We start from the raw sequence: 17,371 nt of genomic DNA on the forward strand, positions 1-17,371 counted from the left end.
AATAACAAAAGTATGAGAACGGAAAAGTAAAATATATGAACAGAAAAGAATTCATTCTTCATAAAGATTAGACTTATCAAGCTTTGCATATGATCTAATTCTTACAAACTTAAACTTGTCGACCCGTTATAATCAACCTACGATACTCGTCTATGTTATCACGTATCTCTCACATAAGTGTCCATCTCTGGAGCACCTACGAGATTAACTCACAACCAAGGTTATCTCTAACCCATAGTCGCGAGAACATCCGTATTCTCGCGTCGGCGATCTCTCGCGCGCCGCTCAAACACGAAAGCATTAAGAACGGATACCCACAATGATTGTTAGCTCTAAATCTATCTCTAGAGTTCAGAAACTAACAGATAATCATCCTAGATAAGGATTCAACAAATATACATGAGTACAAAGTAAAATCATATACAAAACCCAACCAAAGAGAAATACACAAAGAAGAAGAGAAATGAACCGAAAATCTCCCGGTTTGTCAGCTCCGTTCGACGCTCAATCCACCCCCGATCATCCAAATGCAACCTCTGAAGTTGTTTTCTAAGCTAATCTATCCAAAAAATGAAGGTTGATGGAGTTGGGAACAAATACCCCAAAACCATAACCTAAAAATGTGATTTTTACCCCTATTTAACGAGCAGCTATCTGTCATGGTCGCTCAGTGAGCTCTGCTCCGCTTAGCGGATGACAACAATCGTGAAATCTTGTTTTCGCCATAAGTTGAGAACCGTAACTCCGAATTCCGCCCGGTTCGAAGCGTTGGAAAGCTTATTCAATGCTCTATCCAATAATGAATGAATGGAAACCAAAATTATGATTTTGGTCATCCTTATTTTGAGCCTATGGAAGTCCGCTTGACGGTGGCTAAGCGGGCTTGCACCAAAACTGCGAAATCGGAGCCGTGTCTTTGACACTTTATTCCTCAAGGCTCCAATATGCATAAGTACCTACAAAACACAGGAAAAACTATCAAATGGTATAAAAGTATATGAAAATACAGCTATTCACAAAGTATACGTATTTATACACAAAACGAGGAATTACTCAAACGGTATTAACAAAAGTATCGATAAGTGCCACTATTTACATACACAAAATAAGTACATTTTGGCACTTATCAGGTGTCGAATCGCTTCAACCGGTTTGTCTATAAAACTCCTATTAAAATTTTGACAAAATAAAAATATTTTGCATGGATAATCAAAACTACAAGAACATGGTGCTAGTATTAATAGAGTTTTGATAGCACTTCGGCACGGTCTCAATAACTTATTGTTATCTATAGACAATTATATAAAAAATTGATAAAATAAAATAGCATAATACTATTTAATATTCTCAATTTCTAACTCATGCTATTGTACTTCTATGAGTCTTACACACTTGGTCTTCAAAACTGGTTTCTTCAGACTTCGTAACAGAGTGATGACTTCAGATGCTTCTGCTTCTGAAGTGGTTGCTACTGTTCATCAGAACATATGTAGCGCAGAAACATAACCTGGTGGCTTTTGATGTTTTGACCACGCCTTTTCATCAGAATCATAACCTGTTTGTTAAGTACTCAACAAAACAAACATTAGTATAATAAAATTGTTCATACCCACACACACATTGTTATCATTAAAGCTCAGAGACATATTGTAGAACCAATCTTATTCTAACAGAAACAAGACGAATAACAACATGTAAAGGAATAAAACGTAGAAAACTTGCATTTGCAACAAAATTCTTAAAGGATCTAACTCGAAATCTACTACCACTGACATCAGAAGAAAGATGGAGTTTATTACATCAAAAGATATAGCGCTATTTCCGACAACCCTACCATGAACATTGTAAAGCACATTGGAGGTCAAAACAACTCCAAAAACAAAGAGAAGTACAATACTTTGAGCATGCATGAAAAGAATAATCATAAAAACCTTAAAACTTACCAAGGATGGATGTTGTATAGATAGGATGTGTGTTTAGTGGTGGATAGAATATGAGGGATGGGGAAATAATCATGAACAATGATGGAAGAATCATTGAATCACTTATTAACAGAAAAAGAGGTTAAAAAATCCTATTGAAGCTGAAGCTATGTCGTTGCTTATGGCGACGCAGAAAGCAATTAATGAAGAGTACAAAAGGATGTTGTTTGAATAAGCTAACATGAACCTCATACATATGATGAACTCGAAAGATCATGAGTTACTCATAACCGTTATTGGAGGTACGTGTAATTAAAGACGAGAAAAGGTAAAGGGTTCAGAGAAATTAGTTTCGTCACATAGGAAGACTGAAAAATGAAGAGGCGCATGGTTTTGGACTGGGTAAGAGAATGTATAACTGATGTTGAGTAAAATCAAATGGAAGTATTGTGTATTATAGTATGCACATGGATTGGAGCGATATCAAAATCGTTCAACAATTTCTATTGTTCTAAGCATAAAATGTCAAGATTATTTGGTTGAAATACGAAAAGTAAAAATGCGTAAATAACGGAAGATAAGTTTTAGAGGAATAGACTTGTTGGGAACTGGTTTTCATTCACCGATTCAATTTGCAAATCTCGGATCAGTTATACATAATTTATGCTTGTTTCATTATCATCACGTATTGCTCACAACAAAGTTCATGTCTAAACATTTGTTGAGATTTCTTACCTTATGGTTTAATGGACGATTTCTCAGCCTATTAAACGATACGGTAGCATTAAAATTCAATACTTAAAGTGAATATTAAACCTTAATCTATGTCTAGCATTTAGTGTTTAATAGTTGTTATCTTGGATCGAGATTAGAATCGTATTTGTCAATATCAATTCAATCCATGAAGTAAACGGTAAAACGAAGATAACAACGATAATGATTCAAACATAAATTATATATAACGCTATGATTAAAGAAAATACATACTGCTTTGGTGAACTACAACCAATCCCAACAAGAGATAGATTTAGCTACTCGTGGTAGCTTGATGAACAATGGAAGAATGGAGTTGAATCGACATTGTCATACCCCAAAATTTACCCGATATAATCAACATCTTCTAATTTATTAAGGGTGTTAAAAATTAAGAGCCATAGGGTTTAATATATCTATTATTAAACTCGATCTCTTATAAAATTCCCTTATAAATTGTTCGAAATAAAATTGAGGTGTGAATAGCAAACATGGAAATCCAATTTGTTTTGGGGCCCAGTTGTTCCCCATCATTTAATCCTTTTTTAACAAATAATTACTAACTATTAGTGTTAGTATTATTTGTAACTTTATTAGTCTAATCATTTTTATTAGGATTTTTATACATTGTTAGGATTATTAGTATTATTTTTAATATTAGTGTTAGTAGGATTATTATTAGTATTATAGTTAATTAAGAGTTTTATTTTAATTATGCTTAGTTTATTAACTATATTATCAGGTTTGGTTTTTTTTATCATTTCGATATTATATTTCTTTTACTAACATTTGCATTTTATTATTTACTAATTATTATTAACTATTGATATTTTAATATTTAATTAATTATTAGGATTATTAGTGTTAGTGTTATTTTTAATTAGGATTATTATTATTATTGTCTATATTTATTAGGTTATTATTAATAGTGGGTTAAGTTTATAAGCAATAGGCCCATTAGGTAAAAAAACAAAAACCTAAAACAGACTAATATAAAAGAAAGGAGAAAGGATGCTGTAAAGGGGGGGGGGGGAGCCGAAAAAAAAAAGAGAAGAACAATAAACCCTTTTTTTCTTCACGCACGTTGACCAAGGGGAGAGGAGGAACGTCTGGGAAAAATCGTGAAAACAGGGAGGAATAGAGGACAAGGATTTGGTTCAATTCATACAAAACCAAGCATCGCAATCGATTCTGTGGAGTTTCGGGAACGAGAATCGATCATCACCTACAACTGAAACAGACCGAAACACTTTCTTGTGTTCATGTTCATGTCAAATATTTTTTTGAATCTGAATTCGTCCCTAAATGAATCCTAAATCGTATTTGAGTATATAAAGGTGTTCATAATCCTGTTTACAAGCTATCTGGACTATTTAATTGGAGTTTAATTGCAGGTTGAAGGAACCACCATTGCTAGGGGTCCTAAGCTCCAATTTGGGGATTTTCAATTTGGGACGAAATTAGACAAAATTAAGGAGATTATTGGACTTGGTAGAGTATTCACAACCGATCTGGGTTATTATCTGTTATTAATCGATGATGAATCGCAGGTTATTGAGGAGGAAGGCTGAGGCCACGTTGAAATTCATGTTGCTGTGTTTCAAAAAAAATATGGAGAAGACGAAGCTACAGTACCGACGCTGGTTTTGTTTTCAAAAGTTTAGGGACTTATTCGCTATTAAATATCGCGCGCGTTGCTGGGCTAACAGAACCAAGACGCAGCTCACATGGCCAATACGCTTCCTTCGCAAACATCCGTGCGCCTGTTCGATCCCTGGGGGGTCTCTTGCATTTATTTATTTTTTCAGAACATTTGCCTCTCCAAAAATCCATCGTTCATGTCCAACATGAGACCACCATGTGCCCTCCACTCCAGGCCCTTGGATGCTGTTACTCATAAATCTGAAGGCCAGATGGTTGCTTCCCCATGGTGCACTTGCAAAGGCTCCCCACATAGGAATAAAATCAGGTTCTATTATATTTTTATATATATATTATTTATATAATTATATTAAACTTGATATAGGTGTGTTATATGTATATAATTAATTTATAAATTAGTAGTAAAGTTAAATTAGGATTAGTTAACCATTAGGGTTTAGGATTATAATATTTTTTATTATTTCGATTATATCGATTTAATTATTTAATTAATTATTAAAAATCATAAAAACCCTAGGAGTGGTAACCAAAATATTAGGGTTTGTCCAATCCCATTGCCCATTCGGCAACAAAGAAAACAGTAACATTAATTCTCTCCTCGACCCGACTAAAGCTATTAGTCGCATTAGACGAGAGATAAAATAATAAAATGATAAATAATAAAATTACAAGATTTAAAATACATTCAATTTGCTCCCCGCGACGATCGAATCTATCGATCAGAGTAACCAGCAATGCCCCATTAATCCGTTAACTATAATGATCAAATCTATTGATCACTGCATCTAACGGTGACATATCAAATCAGGGTTGTACGCCCAAACATTCAAAACACACTAAACCACGACACTACGGATTTTCATCCTTTTCAATCAGGCAATTCAAAATGCCTTTCAAATCACAACTTCAAAAACTACGATAGGCCATTCAAAAAGCCTTCAAACAACCTCATACTAATTCAAAGGCGTACAACCCTGTGCCCGAACTACGTTGACTCTGATTCTCCCTAAGGAGATACGTAGGAACTTGGATAACCAAGGCGAGTCCCCTTCTCTAAAACCTCCATTCAGTTCAAATCTCACTTTTCACCCTTCTCATTTCCTTAGCTATTAACCTCTATAATTTTGCCATAAACCTTCATCTTAGATCAAACCTTAGGAAAGGGTTGAGGGTGTCTAACACCTTCCCTCAACCTGAATATAATAACGTACCCCGAATCTCTTATCTGTGTAGGGTTTCCTATTCGCCCTTCAGAATAGGTGGCGACTCTAAACCTCTAATTTTTAGGGCAGGTTGCTACAGCTGGAGACTCTGCTGGGGATATAGTGATAACAAAACTGTAAATTATTATGCTCCTATAAGTTTTGAAAGGGTTTAGGTTTTTGGCAAACGGTTTAGGTTTTTGGCGAAATTTTTAGGGTTCCGGATTAGGGTTTATGGTTTATTGTAAATATTTAAATTTTATTTATTTATTTATTTATTTGCAATTACATTTATTTACCGCAATTCGTCTATTTACTGCAATTCAATTCAATTAAATGTTTATTTATTTGAATATGCGTTATTTCATTGCTTTTTGGGATATAAATTGCAGTTAAACCTAAGCGTGGGAATTATATTTAAGACCAGAGGGGAATTACGTCGCCTACGAGTCTTATTATAATTCCACTCAGAATGGGTTGAATATCCGGAAAGGTCTGATACGAGGCTTGACCTTGTTGAGGGCTGGACTTGGTATTTGGCTGATCTCTCTGGGAACCTACCCCTAAAATTCGAACCTCATGGATAAAATGAGTTGTTCTAAAATCCAAAGAGACAAAAAGTCTCGGCGACTACGAACGACCCCATGAGACCTTCTAGAACATACCAATGGGAAGGGTAGGCACCCTAAGCCGTTATGTCAAACCTATGAACCTAGGGCTTATGTGCTTACGTGCATATTATATATGCAATCTATATATTGCGAATGTCTTACGTTTAATTTTTGCAGGTATTTTTTCGTCCCTGGCCTGCAGGGACTCTATTTCCAAGGCCATGTCCTTCCCACAAAGGGCATCTACCTTTATGCACGTTGATTGGCCTCTCAATGGCCATGAGACCTAGTGACTGTCATGAACGGTCACTCTGTGCTTACATCTACGCACTCCCTAGCCTGTAGGGAGTTTCCCTTTATATCTTTGTATTTTTATAGCTACGTGTCCTTCCCACGAAGGACATCTTCGTTTACGCACGTCGATTGGCCTCTCGATGGCCATGCGATCCAGTGACTGTCTTGAACGGTCACCCCGTGCTTACATCTACGCGTTCCCTAGCCTGTAGGGATTATATTTCTAAAATCGCGTCTTTCCCATGGAGGACATCTTTATTAACGCACATCAATTGGCCTCTCGATGGCCATGCGATCTAGTGACTATCTTGAACGGTCACCCCGTGCTTACTCCTACGTACTCCCTAGCCTGTAGGGATGTTCTTTTACGTCCATGTGTTTTCACAACGATGCATCCTTCCCCGAAGGACAACTTCATTAGCATGCGTTCGATTGGCCTCTCGATGGCTATAAGATCTAGTGACTGTCCTGAACGGTCACTCCATGCTTGTTTCCGCGCACCCTCTAACTTGTAGGGTTTGGAACTCCATTTATACATCTTTCGTCCCTGGCTTGTAGGGATTTCATTTCATCCGATATCGCCCTTATATAGGTTGATTGGCCTCTCGATGGCCATGAGACTTGGTGACTGTCTTGAACGGTCACCAGCCGCTACCTTCCGCACACTCCCTAATCTAAGGGATTTCCATTGGCGTGTCATAACATTTATCCTTCAAAGATTCCACGAGGGTCTAATGTCGCCTCTAAGGCTATCCCTAGGGTCATATGTCACACGTCTACATTGCATACATGGAGTTATAATACAAGGAGTCTCTCGCATACGCGTGCATTGGCATTTTCACGCATTCATACATTTACATTTGCATTTCTATCTTCGCCCGCATCCACGCTTTCCGTGCTAGCCGATTTCCCGAGACTCATGGAGAAAAATCAAAGGATCATAAACTACAGAGAAAGGAGGATAAAACATCAAGAATGATCTTGGTCGTACTAAGAAATAAAGGGGATGTCTTTCATCATGCCAGCCACGTGTCCATGCCTTGTCATAACAGGATCATAAATACAACAAAGGTTATCATCGAGCAAGGATAAGTTCAACAAAAGAGTTCCCTCATAGATGCACTCAAGGGGTATCTAGTCATAAAGGGGTTCATCTAAGAACATATCAGACTTACAAGGACACTCTACGATAACTTGGGGGGAAAGGATCAGTTCAACTGGGGCAACATCCTGAACAAAGATGCATAACTACGATGGAGGGAAGGCGACATATGTTGACTCCCCACCAAGGGAAAAAGGGTCATAGACTTTCTTTATTAATCTAAAAATTCAGAAGGTTGCGAACAGTGTGATACTATCCTTAGAAAAAGCAAAAGAGGTTCAGTCAAAGGAAACTCATGAAGTTCCGATACGACGAAAACCCACCGCTAATAATTTACTCCCGACAAGTTTGACGTGCCCAAGGAGAGTTCGAGGTTACCCTTTACTTCTAAAAGTGCAGGAACTAAGGAGTAAAACAAGGTTAATAGATTTACAAAGGAGATTGTCCCTAGGATCAATAGGCTTTATCATGACAAAATTGCAACCCCTACGATCGCTAAGTGTTACCTAAGATAAAAGTTGTACCTTCGGAGTAACAATTCTAATGGGATGACCATGCAGGTTTTGGAGTCAATACATTCGCTCACTACTACGACTTTCTACACGCACCCTTCTATTCTATTTTCAATTTCAATTCTCAATTACTAACAAACTTAAGGGAGAATGACGAACGCAACTAACTAAATCCAGCTAAACATATGCTTTCAAGGTAAGACCGAACCGACGATGTACAGGCATTATTTCAAATCCCAAACAGTGGAGATATAAGGATGTTAATCCCTCGTTACCCCCTCGAGCCAGGAGTTGGATTTTGTTTCTACTTTTTTTAAAAAAAACCTTGATTTCAACCAAGGGGCAGGGTAGATTTCGACTAATTCAATGGTGTATTTTGGTTGTCAAGAGAACCAATCAATGAAGCAAAGGTTCAAGCATAAGGATCAAGCAAAGCAAAGGTTCATGCATATCTTCTTCCTCGCATTCATCCAAGATTGAGGAAGCAATGGAGATAACATTCACAACACCTTCTTCCTCAATACATCATTCAAGATCGAGGACGTATTAAAGTCGAAGCTTACAAATCAAAGTCAACATGGCAGTCACAACATTCAAGGATCAAATCTCAAAAGGAGCTTTCAAAAGAAAAACGCCCGCTAAGTCAAAATGGAAAATTTCATGAAAGAAAATAGAAATGACTTAGGCAAAAATTAGGGCATCCCGATGGATCAAATTCTAAGGGATTGGTTCATGCAAAAATAAGGGATACAAACATAGGCGAAATACAAAGGATAATCTTGTGACTGCTAAACCATCAAAGCTTCACATCAATGCTTGGATCTTTACAACATTTTTATCAGTGCTCGGATCTCTACTAAGGCTTCTGGTCAACATCAGAACTAAAGCGATTCTCTTGCAAACAAAGTACATTCATTGGATTTTTAGGATTTGGAGAACATCAAGGAGAAAGGGGTGGATTAAATAAATTTTGAGCCTTATATCCATTGTTTCTTAAAACATGAACCAGGCCAAGCTACAACATTCAAAAGTCCTAATTGAGGCAAGGTTAACTACGAAAGCATATTACGCAGGATTTGTTATACTGACTCCTAGGTTTGTTAAAACTATTTCTAACCACTACGCTTCTTCAAGCACTCTTTTTCTAAATTACCCAGTCCTAATTCATAACGGACTTCGACTTCAAAACTTGCATGCGCATCGCATTGGGGTTACTTCTCAAAAGGTACAAGGTCATCTACGAATATACACTTAGCATCGAGGAGATCTCGAAATGGGTTAATCAAAGGAGATCCTTTCTAATAAAGACTCTGGAATGGAGGAACCACATCTAGGGGGTTCTCCTAAACAGGGGCTAAAATTCAAGGGTTACAGGGGCATACAAGCGAAAATCCTATTAATTGGGGACATTCTTCCTAAGGTTCAATCGACTTAGGGCACATCTCGAAGCAATCTCAATCAGGGGCATGTCAAACATGGGTAGAATTCAAATTCAAAGGATAGAACACTATGGATAGCCCTCCATATCCTGGAGATCAAGGGCATACCCCTTCAATCCAAACGTCGGAGCATATGACGAGGTTATTTCCCGGGGCACTTCCCTCATGGCTTGGAGATCACAGGCATCTTTTTTTTTCTTCACTAAACATTGGGGCATTGGATATCAATTCCAAAGGTGTGAAGAACCTCAAAGGGCTAAAGGCGTGGAGAACCTCAAAAGGTTAAAGGCGTGGAGTAATTCAAAGGGTCAAACCGGGGCAAGACACACGGTAAAAGGAAAAGGCGTTCTCACACTTTACAACATCCGACAAATCTTTCTCCTAACTACGATCATCAAAGTTCAAAAAACAGGGATTGGGAAGTCGCGCTGGCATCACACCCCACCTTATCAAACAAACCTACAACTCCAACAAGCTATATACGCTTTTGGTTATCAACAACCTATCATTGGAGCATCATGCAAATACATATAAGTCACGCATTACATACATTGGTTGATACATTACACTGTACCTTTTTAGGTAGTCTTCTGTAAGACAAATCTCACGATCCTTTCTAGGAGTCTCCTCAAGCAGTCTTATTCAAGACGAACTGTCGTCCTTTCCAGGAACCTCTTCAGGAACCTCTCCAGATGGTCTTCTTTAAGACATTCTACGAACCTTTCTAGGTGGTCTTTTCTAAGACATTCACTGTCCTCTCCAAGATCCTTTTTAGGTAGTCTTTGTAAGACATTTTCAGCCTTTCCAGATGGTCTTCTTTAAGACAAATTTCTATCCATTCTAAGAACCTTTTCAGGTAGTCTCCTTTAAGACAAATTTTCACATTCATTCCAGAAACCTTTTCAGGTAGTCTCATAGAAGACATTATTTCATTCCACTCATTACATCAATCAACATACGCATGAGCATAAGCATTACAACACCCAAGTCATCATTCTGGTACTAAACTATACTATCCAACTGCTTTTCGGTAACCTTACTGATGCCAGTAACCTTACTGAGATATTCTTCCCAATTGCCTGATTGATGCTTTCCGGTAACCCTACCGATGCCAGTAACCTTACTGATGATAGCAACCTTACGGAGAAATTCACCCGATCACCTGATTGATGTACACCGGTAACCTTACCGATGATAGCAACCTTGTTGTTCATTTCACTCATAAAACATATACATACGCATTAGCATGCATACCATCTAGTGCATTCAAATACTACCAAAGCTCAGTTTCCAACCCTCGTGTTGTGATAGGTGTGTTTTCTGACCCTCGAGTCGTGAGTTTCCAACCCTCGTGTTGTGACAGGTGTGTTCTCTAACCCTCGAGTCGTGAGTTTCTAAACATATTGTTTCCTTTCCGACCCTCGAGTCGTGAATATCTGACATGCTATTTTCTCCGACCCACGAGTCGTGAGTCTCCAAACAGATCTCTTCTTATGCAGGTATGCTTGTCAGAACCATGGTAGGTAATTCATGTGGTGCAGGTAAAATTTGTCCGAACCAGGGCAAATGATCCAAATAGTGTAGGTGAAATTTGTCTGAACCAGGGAAAACGATCCAAATGGTGCAGGTGAAATTTGTCCGAACCAGGGCAAATGATCCAAATGGTGTAGGTGAAATTTGTCCGAGCTAGGGCAAATGATCCAAATGGTGCAGGTGAACTTGTCCGAACCAGGGCAAATGATCCAAATGGTGTAGGTGAAATTTGTCCGAACCAGGGCAAATGATCCAAATGGTGTAGGTGAAACTTGTCCGAGCCAGGGCAAATGATCCAAATGGTGCAGGTGAACTTGTCCGAACCAGGGCAAATGATCCAAATGGTGTATGTGAAATTTGTCCGAACCAGGACAAATGATCCAAATGGTGCAGGTAAAATTTGTCCGAACCAGGACAAATGATCCAAATGGTGTAGGTGAAATTTGTCCGAACCAGGGCAAATGATCCAAATGGTGTAGGTGAAATTTGTCCGAACCAGGGCAAATGATCCAAATGGAGCAGGTGAAATTTGTCCGAACCAGGGCAAATGATCCAAATGGTGTAGGTGAAATTTGTCTGAACCAGGGCAAATGACCCAAATGGTGTAGGTGAAATTTGTCCGAGCCAGGGCAAATGATCCAAGTGGTGCTGGTGAAATTTGTCCGAACCAAGACAGATGATCCAAATGGTACAGGTGAGCTTGTCAGAACTATGACAAGTAATCCTATTGGTGCAGGTGAGCTTGATAGAGCTATAGCAAGTGATCCTTTTGGGGTTCACAAACTACGGAAACTTACTAGAACCATAGTAAGTGGGGTTCACAAACTACGGAAACTTACTAGAACTATAGTAAGTGGGGTTCACAAACTACGGAAACTTACTAGAACTATAGTAAGTGGGGTTTACAAACTGCGAGTCGTCGCTATTAATAGTTACGTTTACCCCTCACGTTAGTCCATCAGCAGTGATCTTCTTCAAGAGTACAAAGGGTTTCACAAAGGAGTTTTACAACAGGGTTTTACAAAGGGTTCTTCAATGAGGTTTATCACGTTAGTCCCTCGGCAGTGATCTTCTTCGAAAACACATGGGGTTCTACAAAGGGTTTCTCAATTGGGTTTATCATGTTAGTCCCTCGTCAGTGATCTTCTCCACAACGTCATCAATAACACACAAAAGGTTTTATTTTTTCCAAAGCTACTAACATACTTCAACTGACAATCATGCATCATTCAATTAACATACCTCATTCATACATAATGCATATAGATACATTTGTCTCATTTATTTTGAGAAGCTCACTGCATCATACATTACATGCATCATAACATTGCATAAAATTCAGGTTGCCTTTTTAGGCCATACTACAATCAGAGCAGGTGGTTCCTTTCAAAAGCGTTTGCTCCACACTCTGAAAAATGGTATTCACCTCGGGTGGCATCTGTAAGCCCATCTCCTCCAAAATTTCTTCCCAACAAGTGCAAATTTCGGGGCATTCAATATTCAATCCTCTTCTACCTTTAGATCACGATAGGCAGTCGTGCCTATCTGCCTCTTCAGGTTTAAGAAGATTGAATAGAGGCAGCTGTCATACCCCAAAATTTACCCGATATAATCAACGTCTTCTAATTTATTAAGGGTGTTAAAAATTAAGAGCCATATGGTTTAATATATCTATTATTAAACTCGATCTCTTATAAAATTCCCTTATAAATTATTCGAAATAAAATTGAGGTGTGAATAGCAAACATGGAAATCCAATTTGTTTTGGGGCCCAGTTGTTCCCCGTCATTTAATCCTTTTTTAGCAAATAATTACTAACTATTAGTGTTAGTAGTATTTGTAACTTTATTAGTCTAATCATTTTTATTAGGATTTTTATACATTGTTAGGATTATTAGTATTATTTTTAATATTAGTGTTATTAGGATTATTATTAGTATTATAGTTAATTAAGAGTTTTATTTTAATTATGCTTAGTTTATTAACTATATTATCAGGTTTGGGTTTTTTTTATCATTTCGATATTATATTTCTTTTACTAACATTTGCATTTTATTATTTACTAATTTTTATTATTATTAACTATTGATATTTTAATATTTAATTAATTATTAGGATTATTAGTGTTAGTGTTATTTTTAATTAGGATTATTATTATTATTGTCTATATTTATTAGGTTATTATTAATAGTGGGTTAAGTTTATAAGCAATAGGCCCATTAGGTAAAAAAAACAAAAACCTAAAATAGACTAATATAAAAGAAAGGAGAAAGGATGCTGTAAAGGGGGGAGCCGGAAAAAAAAAAGAGAAGAACAATAAACCCTTTTTTTCTTCACGCACGTTGACCAAGGGGAGAGGAGGAACGTCTGGGAAAAATCGTGAAAATAGGGAGGAATAGAGGACAAGGATTTGGTTCGATTCATACAAAACCAAGCATCGCAATCGATTCTGTGGAGTTTCGGAAACGAGAATCGATCATCACCTACAACTGAAACAGACCGAAACACTTTCTTGTGTTCATGTTCATGTCAAATATTTTTTTGAATCTGAATTCGTCCCTAAATGAATCCTAAATCGTATTTGAGTATATAAAGGTGTTCATAATCCTGTTTACAAGCTATCTGGACTATTTAATTGGAGTTTAATTGCAGGTTGAAGGAACCACCATTGCTAGGGGTCCTAAGCTCCGATTTGGGGATTTTAAATTTGGAACGAAATTAGACAAAATTAAGGAGATTATTGGACTTGGTAGAGTATTCACAACCGATCTGGGTTATTATCTGTTATTAATCGATGATGAATTGCAGGTTATTGAGGAGGAAGGCTGAGGCCACGTTGAAATTCATGTTGTTGTGTTTCAAAAAAAATATGGAGAAGACGAAGCTACAGTACTGGCGCTGGTTTTGTTTTCAAAAGTTTAGGGACTTATTCGCTATTAAATATCGCACGCGTTACTGGGCTAACAGAACCAAGACGCAGCTCACATGGCCAATACGCTTCCTTCGCAAACATCCGCGCGCCTGTTCGATCCCTTGGGGGGTCTCTCCCATTTATTTATTTTTTGAGAACGTTTGCCTCTCCAAAAATCCAGCGTTCATGTCCAACATGAGACCACCATGTGCCCTCCAATCCAGGCCCTTGGATGCTGTTACTCTTAAATCTGAAGGCCAGATGGTTGCTTCCCCATGGTGCACTTGCAAAGGCTCCCCACATAGGAATAAAATCAGGTTCTATTATATTTATATATATATATATATTATTTATATAATTATATTAAACTTGATATAGGTGTGCTATATGTATATAATTAATTTATAAATTAGTAGTAAAGTTAAATTAGGATTAGTTAACCATTAGGGTTTAGGATTATAATATTTTTTATTATTTCGATTATATCGATTTAATTATTTAATTAATTATTAAAAATCATAAAAACCCTAGGAGTGGTAACCAAAATATTAGGGTTTGTCCAATCCCATTGCCCATTCGGCAACAAAGAAAACAGTAACATTAATTCTCTCCTCGACCCGACTAAAGCTATTAGTCGCATTAGACGAGAGATAAAATAATAAAATGATAAATAATAAAATTACAAGATTTAAAATACATTCAATTTGCTGCCCGCGACGATCGAATCTATCGATCAGAGTAACCAGCAATACCCCATTAATCCGTTAACTATAATGATCAAATCTATTGATCACTGCATCTAACGGTGACATATCAAGTCATGGTTGTACGCCCAAACATTCAAAACACACGAAACCACGACACTACGGATTTTCATCCTTTTCAATCAGGCAATTCAAAATGCCTTTCAAATCACAACTTCCAAAACTACGATAGGCCATTCAAAAAGCCTTCAAACAACCTCATACTAATTCAAAGGCGTACAACCCTGTGCCCGAACTACGTTGACTCTGATTCTCCCTAAAGAGATACGTAGGCACTTGGATAACCAAGGTGAGTCCCCTTCTCTAAAACCTCCATTTGGTTCAAATCTTACTTTTCACCCTTCTCATTTCCTTAGCTATTAACCTCTATAATTTTGCCATAAACCTTCATCTTAGATCAAACCTTAGGAAAGGGTTGAGGGTGCCTAACACCTTCCCTCGACCTGAATATAATAACTTACCCCGAATCTCGTATCTGCGTAGGGTTTCCTATTCGCCCTTCAGAATAGGTGGCGACTCTAAACCTCTAATTTTTAGGGCTGGTTGCTACAAAAATCAACGACGATTTTCCGACTCTTGATGTGTATCCAGCTCCTTCTACCTAAAAACCTCTTCTATTTCTATTCTACTGCTATTACAGAGTGTATTCCAAAATAATAAAAACTGAATCCCCTTTCTGAACTGTGTTATGCTCCTTTTATAACAGTTCTGACCGTCATAGTTCACTATGCGAACAGAAGTTCGCTACAGCGACCGTTTGCTTTAGGGTTAAGTCTTTGAGTTTGAACCGCCTTCGACAGACCGCCAAAGTTTGCTACAGTAAAATATGGTTTGTTGCAGCGAATCTCCTGCGCTGTTGCTCGCTGCTAGCGAAATTGGATGATTTGCTTCTAACTTGTTTCACTACAGCGAAAAATGGTTCGTTGCAGCGAATCGGGCTTTCACTACACATTCGCTGCAGCGAAGTGTCTGTTTTTTGGAATTTGCCGTTCTTCACTGGAGTTCGCTACAGCGAAATATAGTTCGCTGCAGCGAATGCTCTGTTTCCTGGTTTTTGCTTTAAGGCCAAATCCTGCATAAAAACAAATCAAACAATGTAAACTTGCAAAATAATACTTTTATTCAATAATTGGGGGGTTTTTATGTGAGAAATGTGTCAAATAAGTAAGATAAGTGCTATATGATAATATGATAATTTACTATGATTTAAACACTTATCAAACTCTCCCCAACTTGAATCTTTGTTTGTCCTCAATCAAAGTAAAACAAAAGCAAGAGTTTCTATACCAATCTTCACATAATTAACCAAATTCTTCGATGGAGTACTTGAGGCACATGGCTCTTGAAGTTGAACATCCAAGGGTTGATGCTTTATGATTTCCTTTTAGCATTAAGACATATTCATGAAACAAGTTTTCCACATAAAATTTATGTCAATAAATCCAAAGCACTAAACATGTTAATCATGAATCACACTTACCACACTTTTTATATAAGTGAAAATGATGAGGTATATTGATCTCTCACATGACAAATTTGCTAACATCTAGATCAATTCATACTTTTATCCAAGCAAGATATGTTGATATGTAAAAACATAGATCATAAGGACTTTTCATGGTTGTGATGAAGTGTTTATTCCTATGGCTAATAGAAACAAAGTGGTATTTTCTTTTGAGAAGCATTCATAAGTGTTGATTCTTTTACACATATTGCTCTTCCAACCTTTTTTTTGTTTCATCATTTGAACAATTTTCTTTTGATAATCATGTTTCTCTCCTTTTGTTACTTTTCTTTTTCATTCTTTTTCTTTTGATTCTTACACATTCCCATTTTTCTTTTTCTTTGGAAGAGGACTTTTTCTTTTTCTCCCCAATTTGAACAAAACCTCACTTTTCTTTGAATGCTCCTTAAAATTTGGCAAAGGATATTAATGGTTTTCAAGGTTCTTTTCAAGGAAATGTAGAATCTATCATATATGAACTTTTATGATTTTCAATGATATAGAACAATACTTATTAAGTGGTTTACTTAATGCATTTGTTCAGTTCAACAATGATAGATTCATAGCATATGGCTCAATAGGGGTTGCAAATGATCACTCTCTCTCTCAAGGACATTGAGGCTATATTTGGCTTGCTAGTTAGGCTCAATTTTTCAACAAAATGCCTTGATCCCTTCTATGTATTTACAAAAAATCTACATAAATTCAAGATTACCCATGAATCCAACGAGTTAAAATAAGAGTTTGTCAGTCTCCTAAGGATATGGTGAACAATGGAAGGTTACCTCACTTTTTATGGTTTAGAACTAAGTGTTTTCATAAGGAGACATGTTATTGCAAAAGATTGGATGAATGAAATTTATGCATACTACTCATGTCATGTTCTTGCTTAATACTTTAAGAAAGCAATAAACACTTACCTTGGATTGTGCACTTCTTTCAAAAGTTGTGTTATTTACCCTTGTGCCTTTTGGTTTATGTGAAGTTGATCTTCCACTCCATGCTTATTCTTCTATCTCATTTGTTTAGAGGAAAAATGTTCAAGCATAAATATCATGGATTGTGTCATACCCCAATTTTTGACCTAAGATACCACCTCATATCATTGCATATGCATCATTTGCATCTCTAACAAATTGCATAGCTCGTGTTTGCTACTTGT

This window comes from Vicia villosa, unplaced genomic scaffold (genome assembly GCF_029867415.1).
Source record: "Vicia villosa cultivar HV-30 ecotype Madison, WI unplaced genomic scaffold, Vvil1.0 ctg.000976F_1_1, whole genome shotgun sequence".
NCBI lineage: Eukaryota > Viridiplantae > Streptophyta > Magnoliopsida > Fabales > Fabaceae > Vicia > Vicia villosa.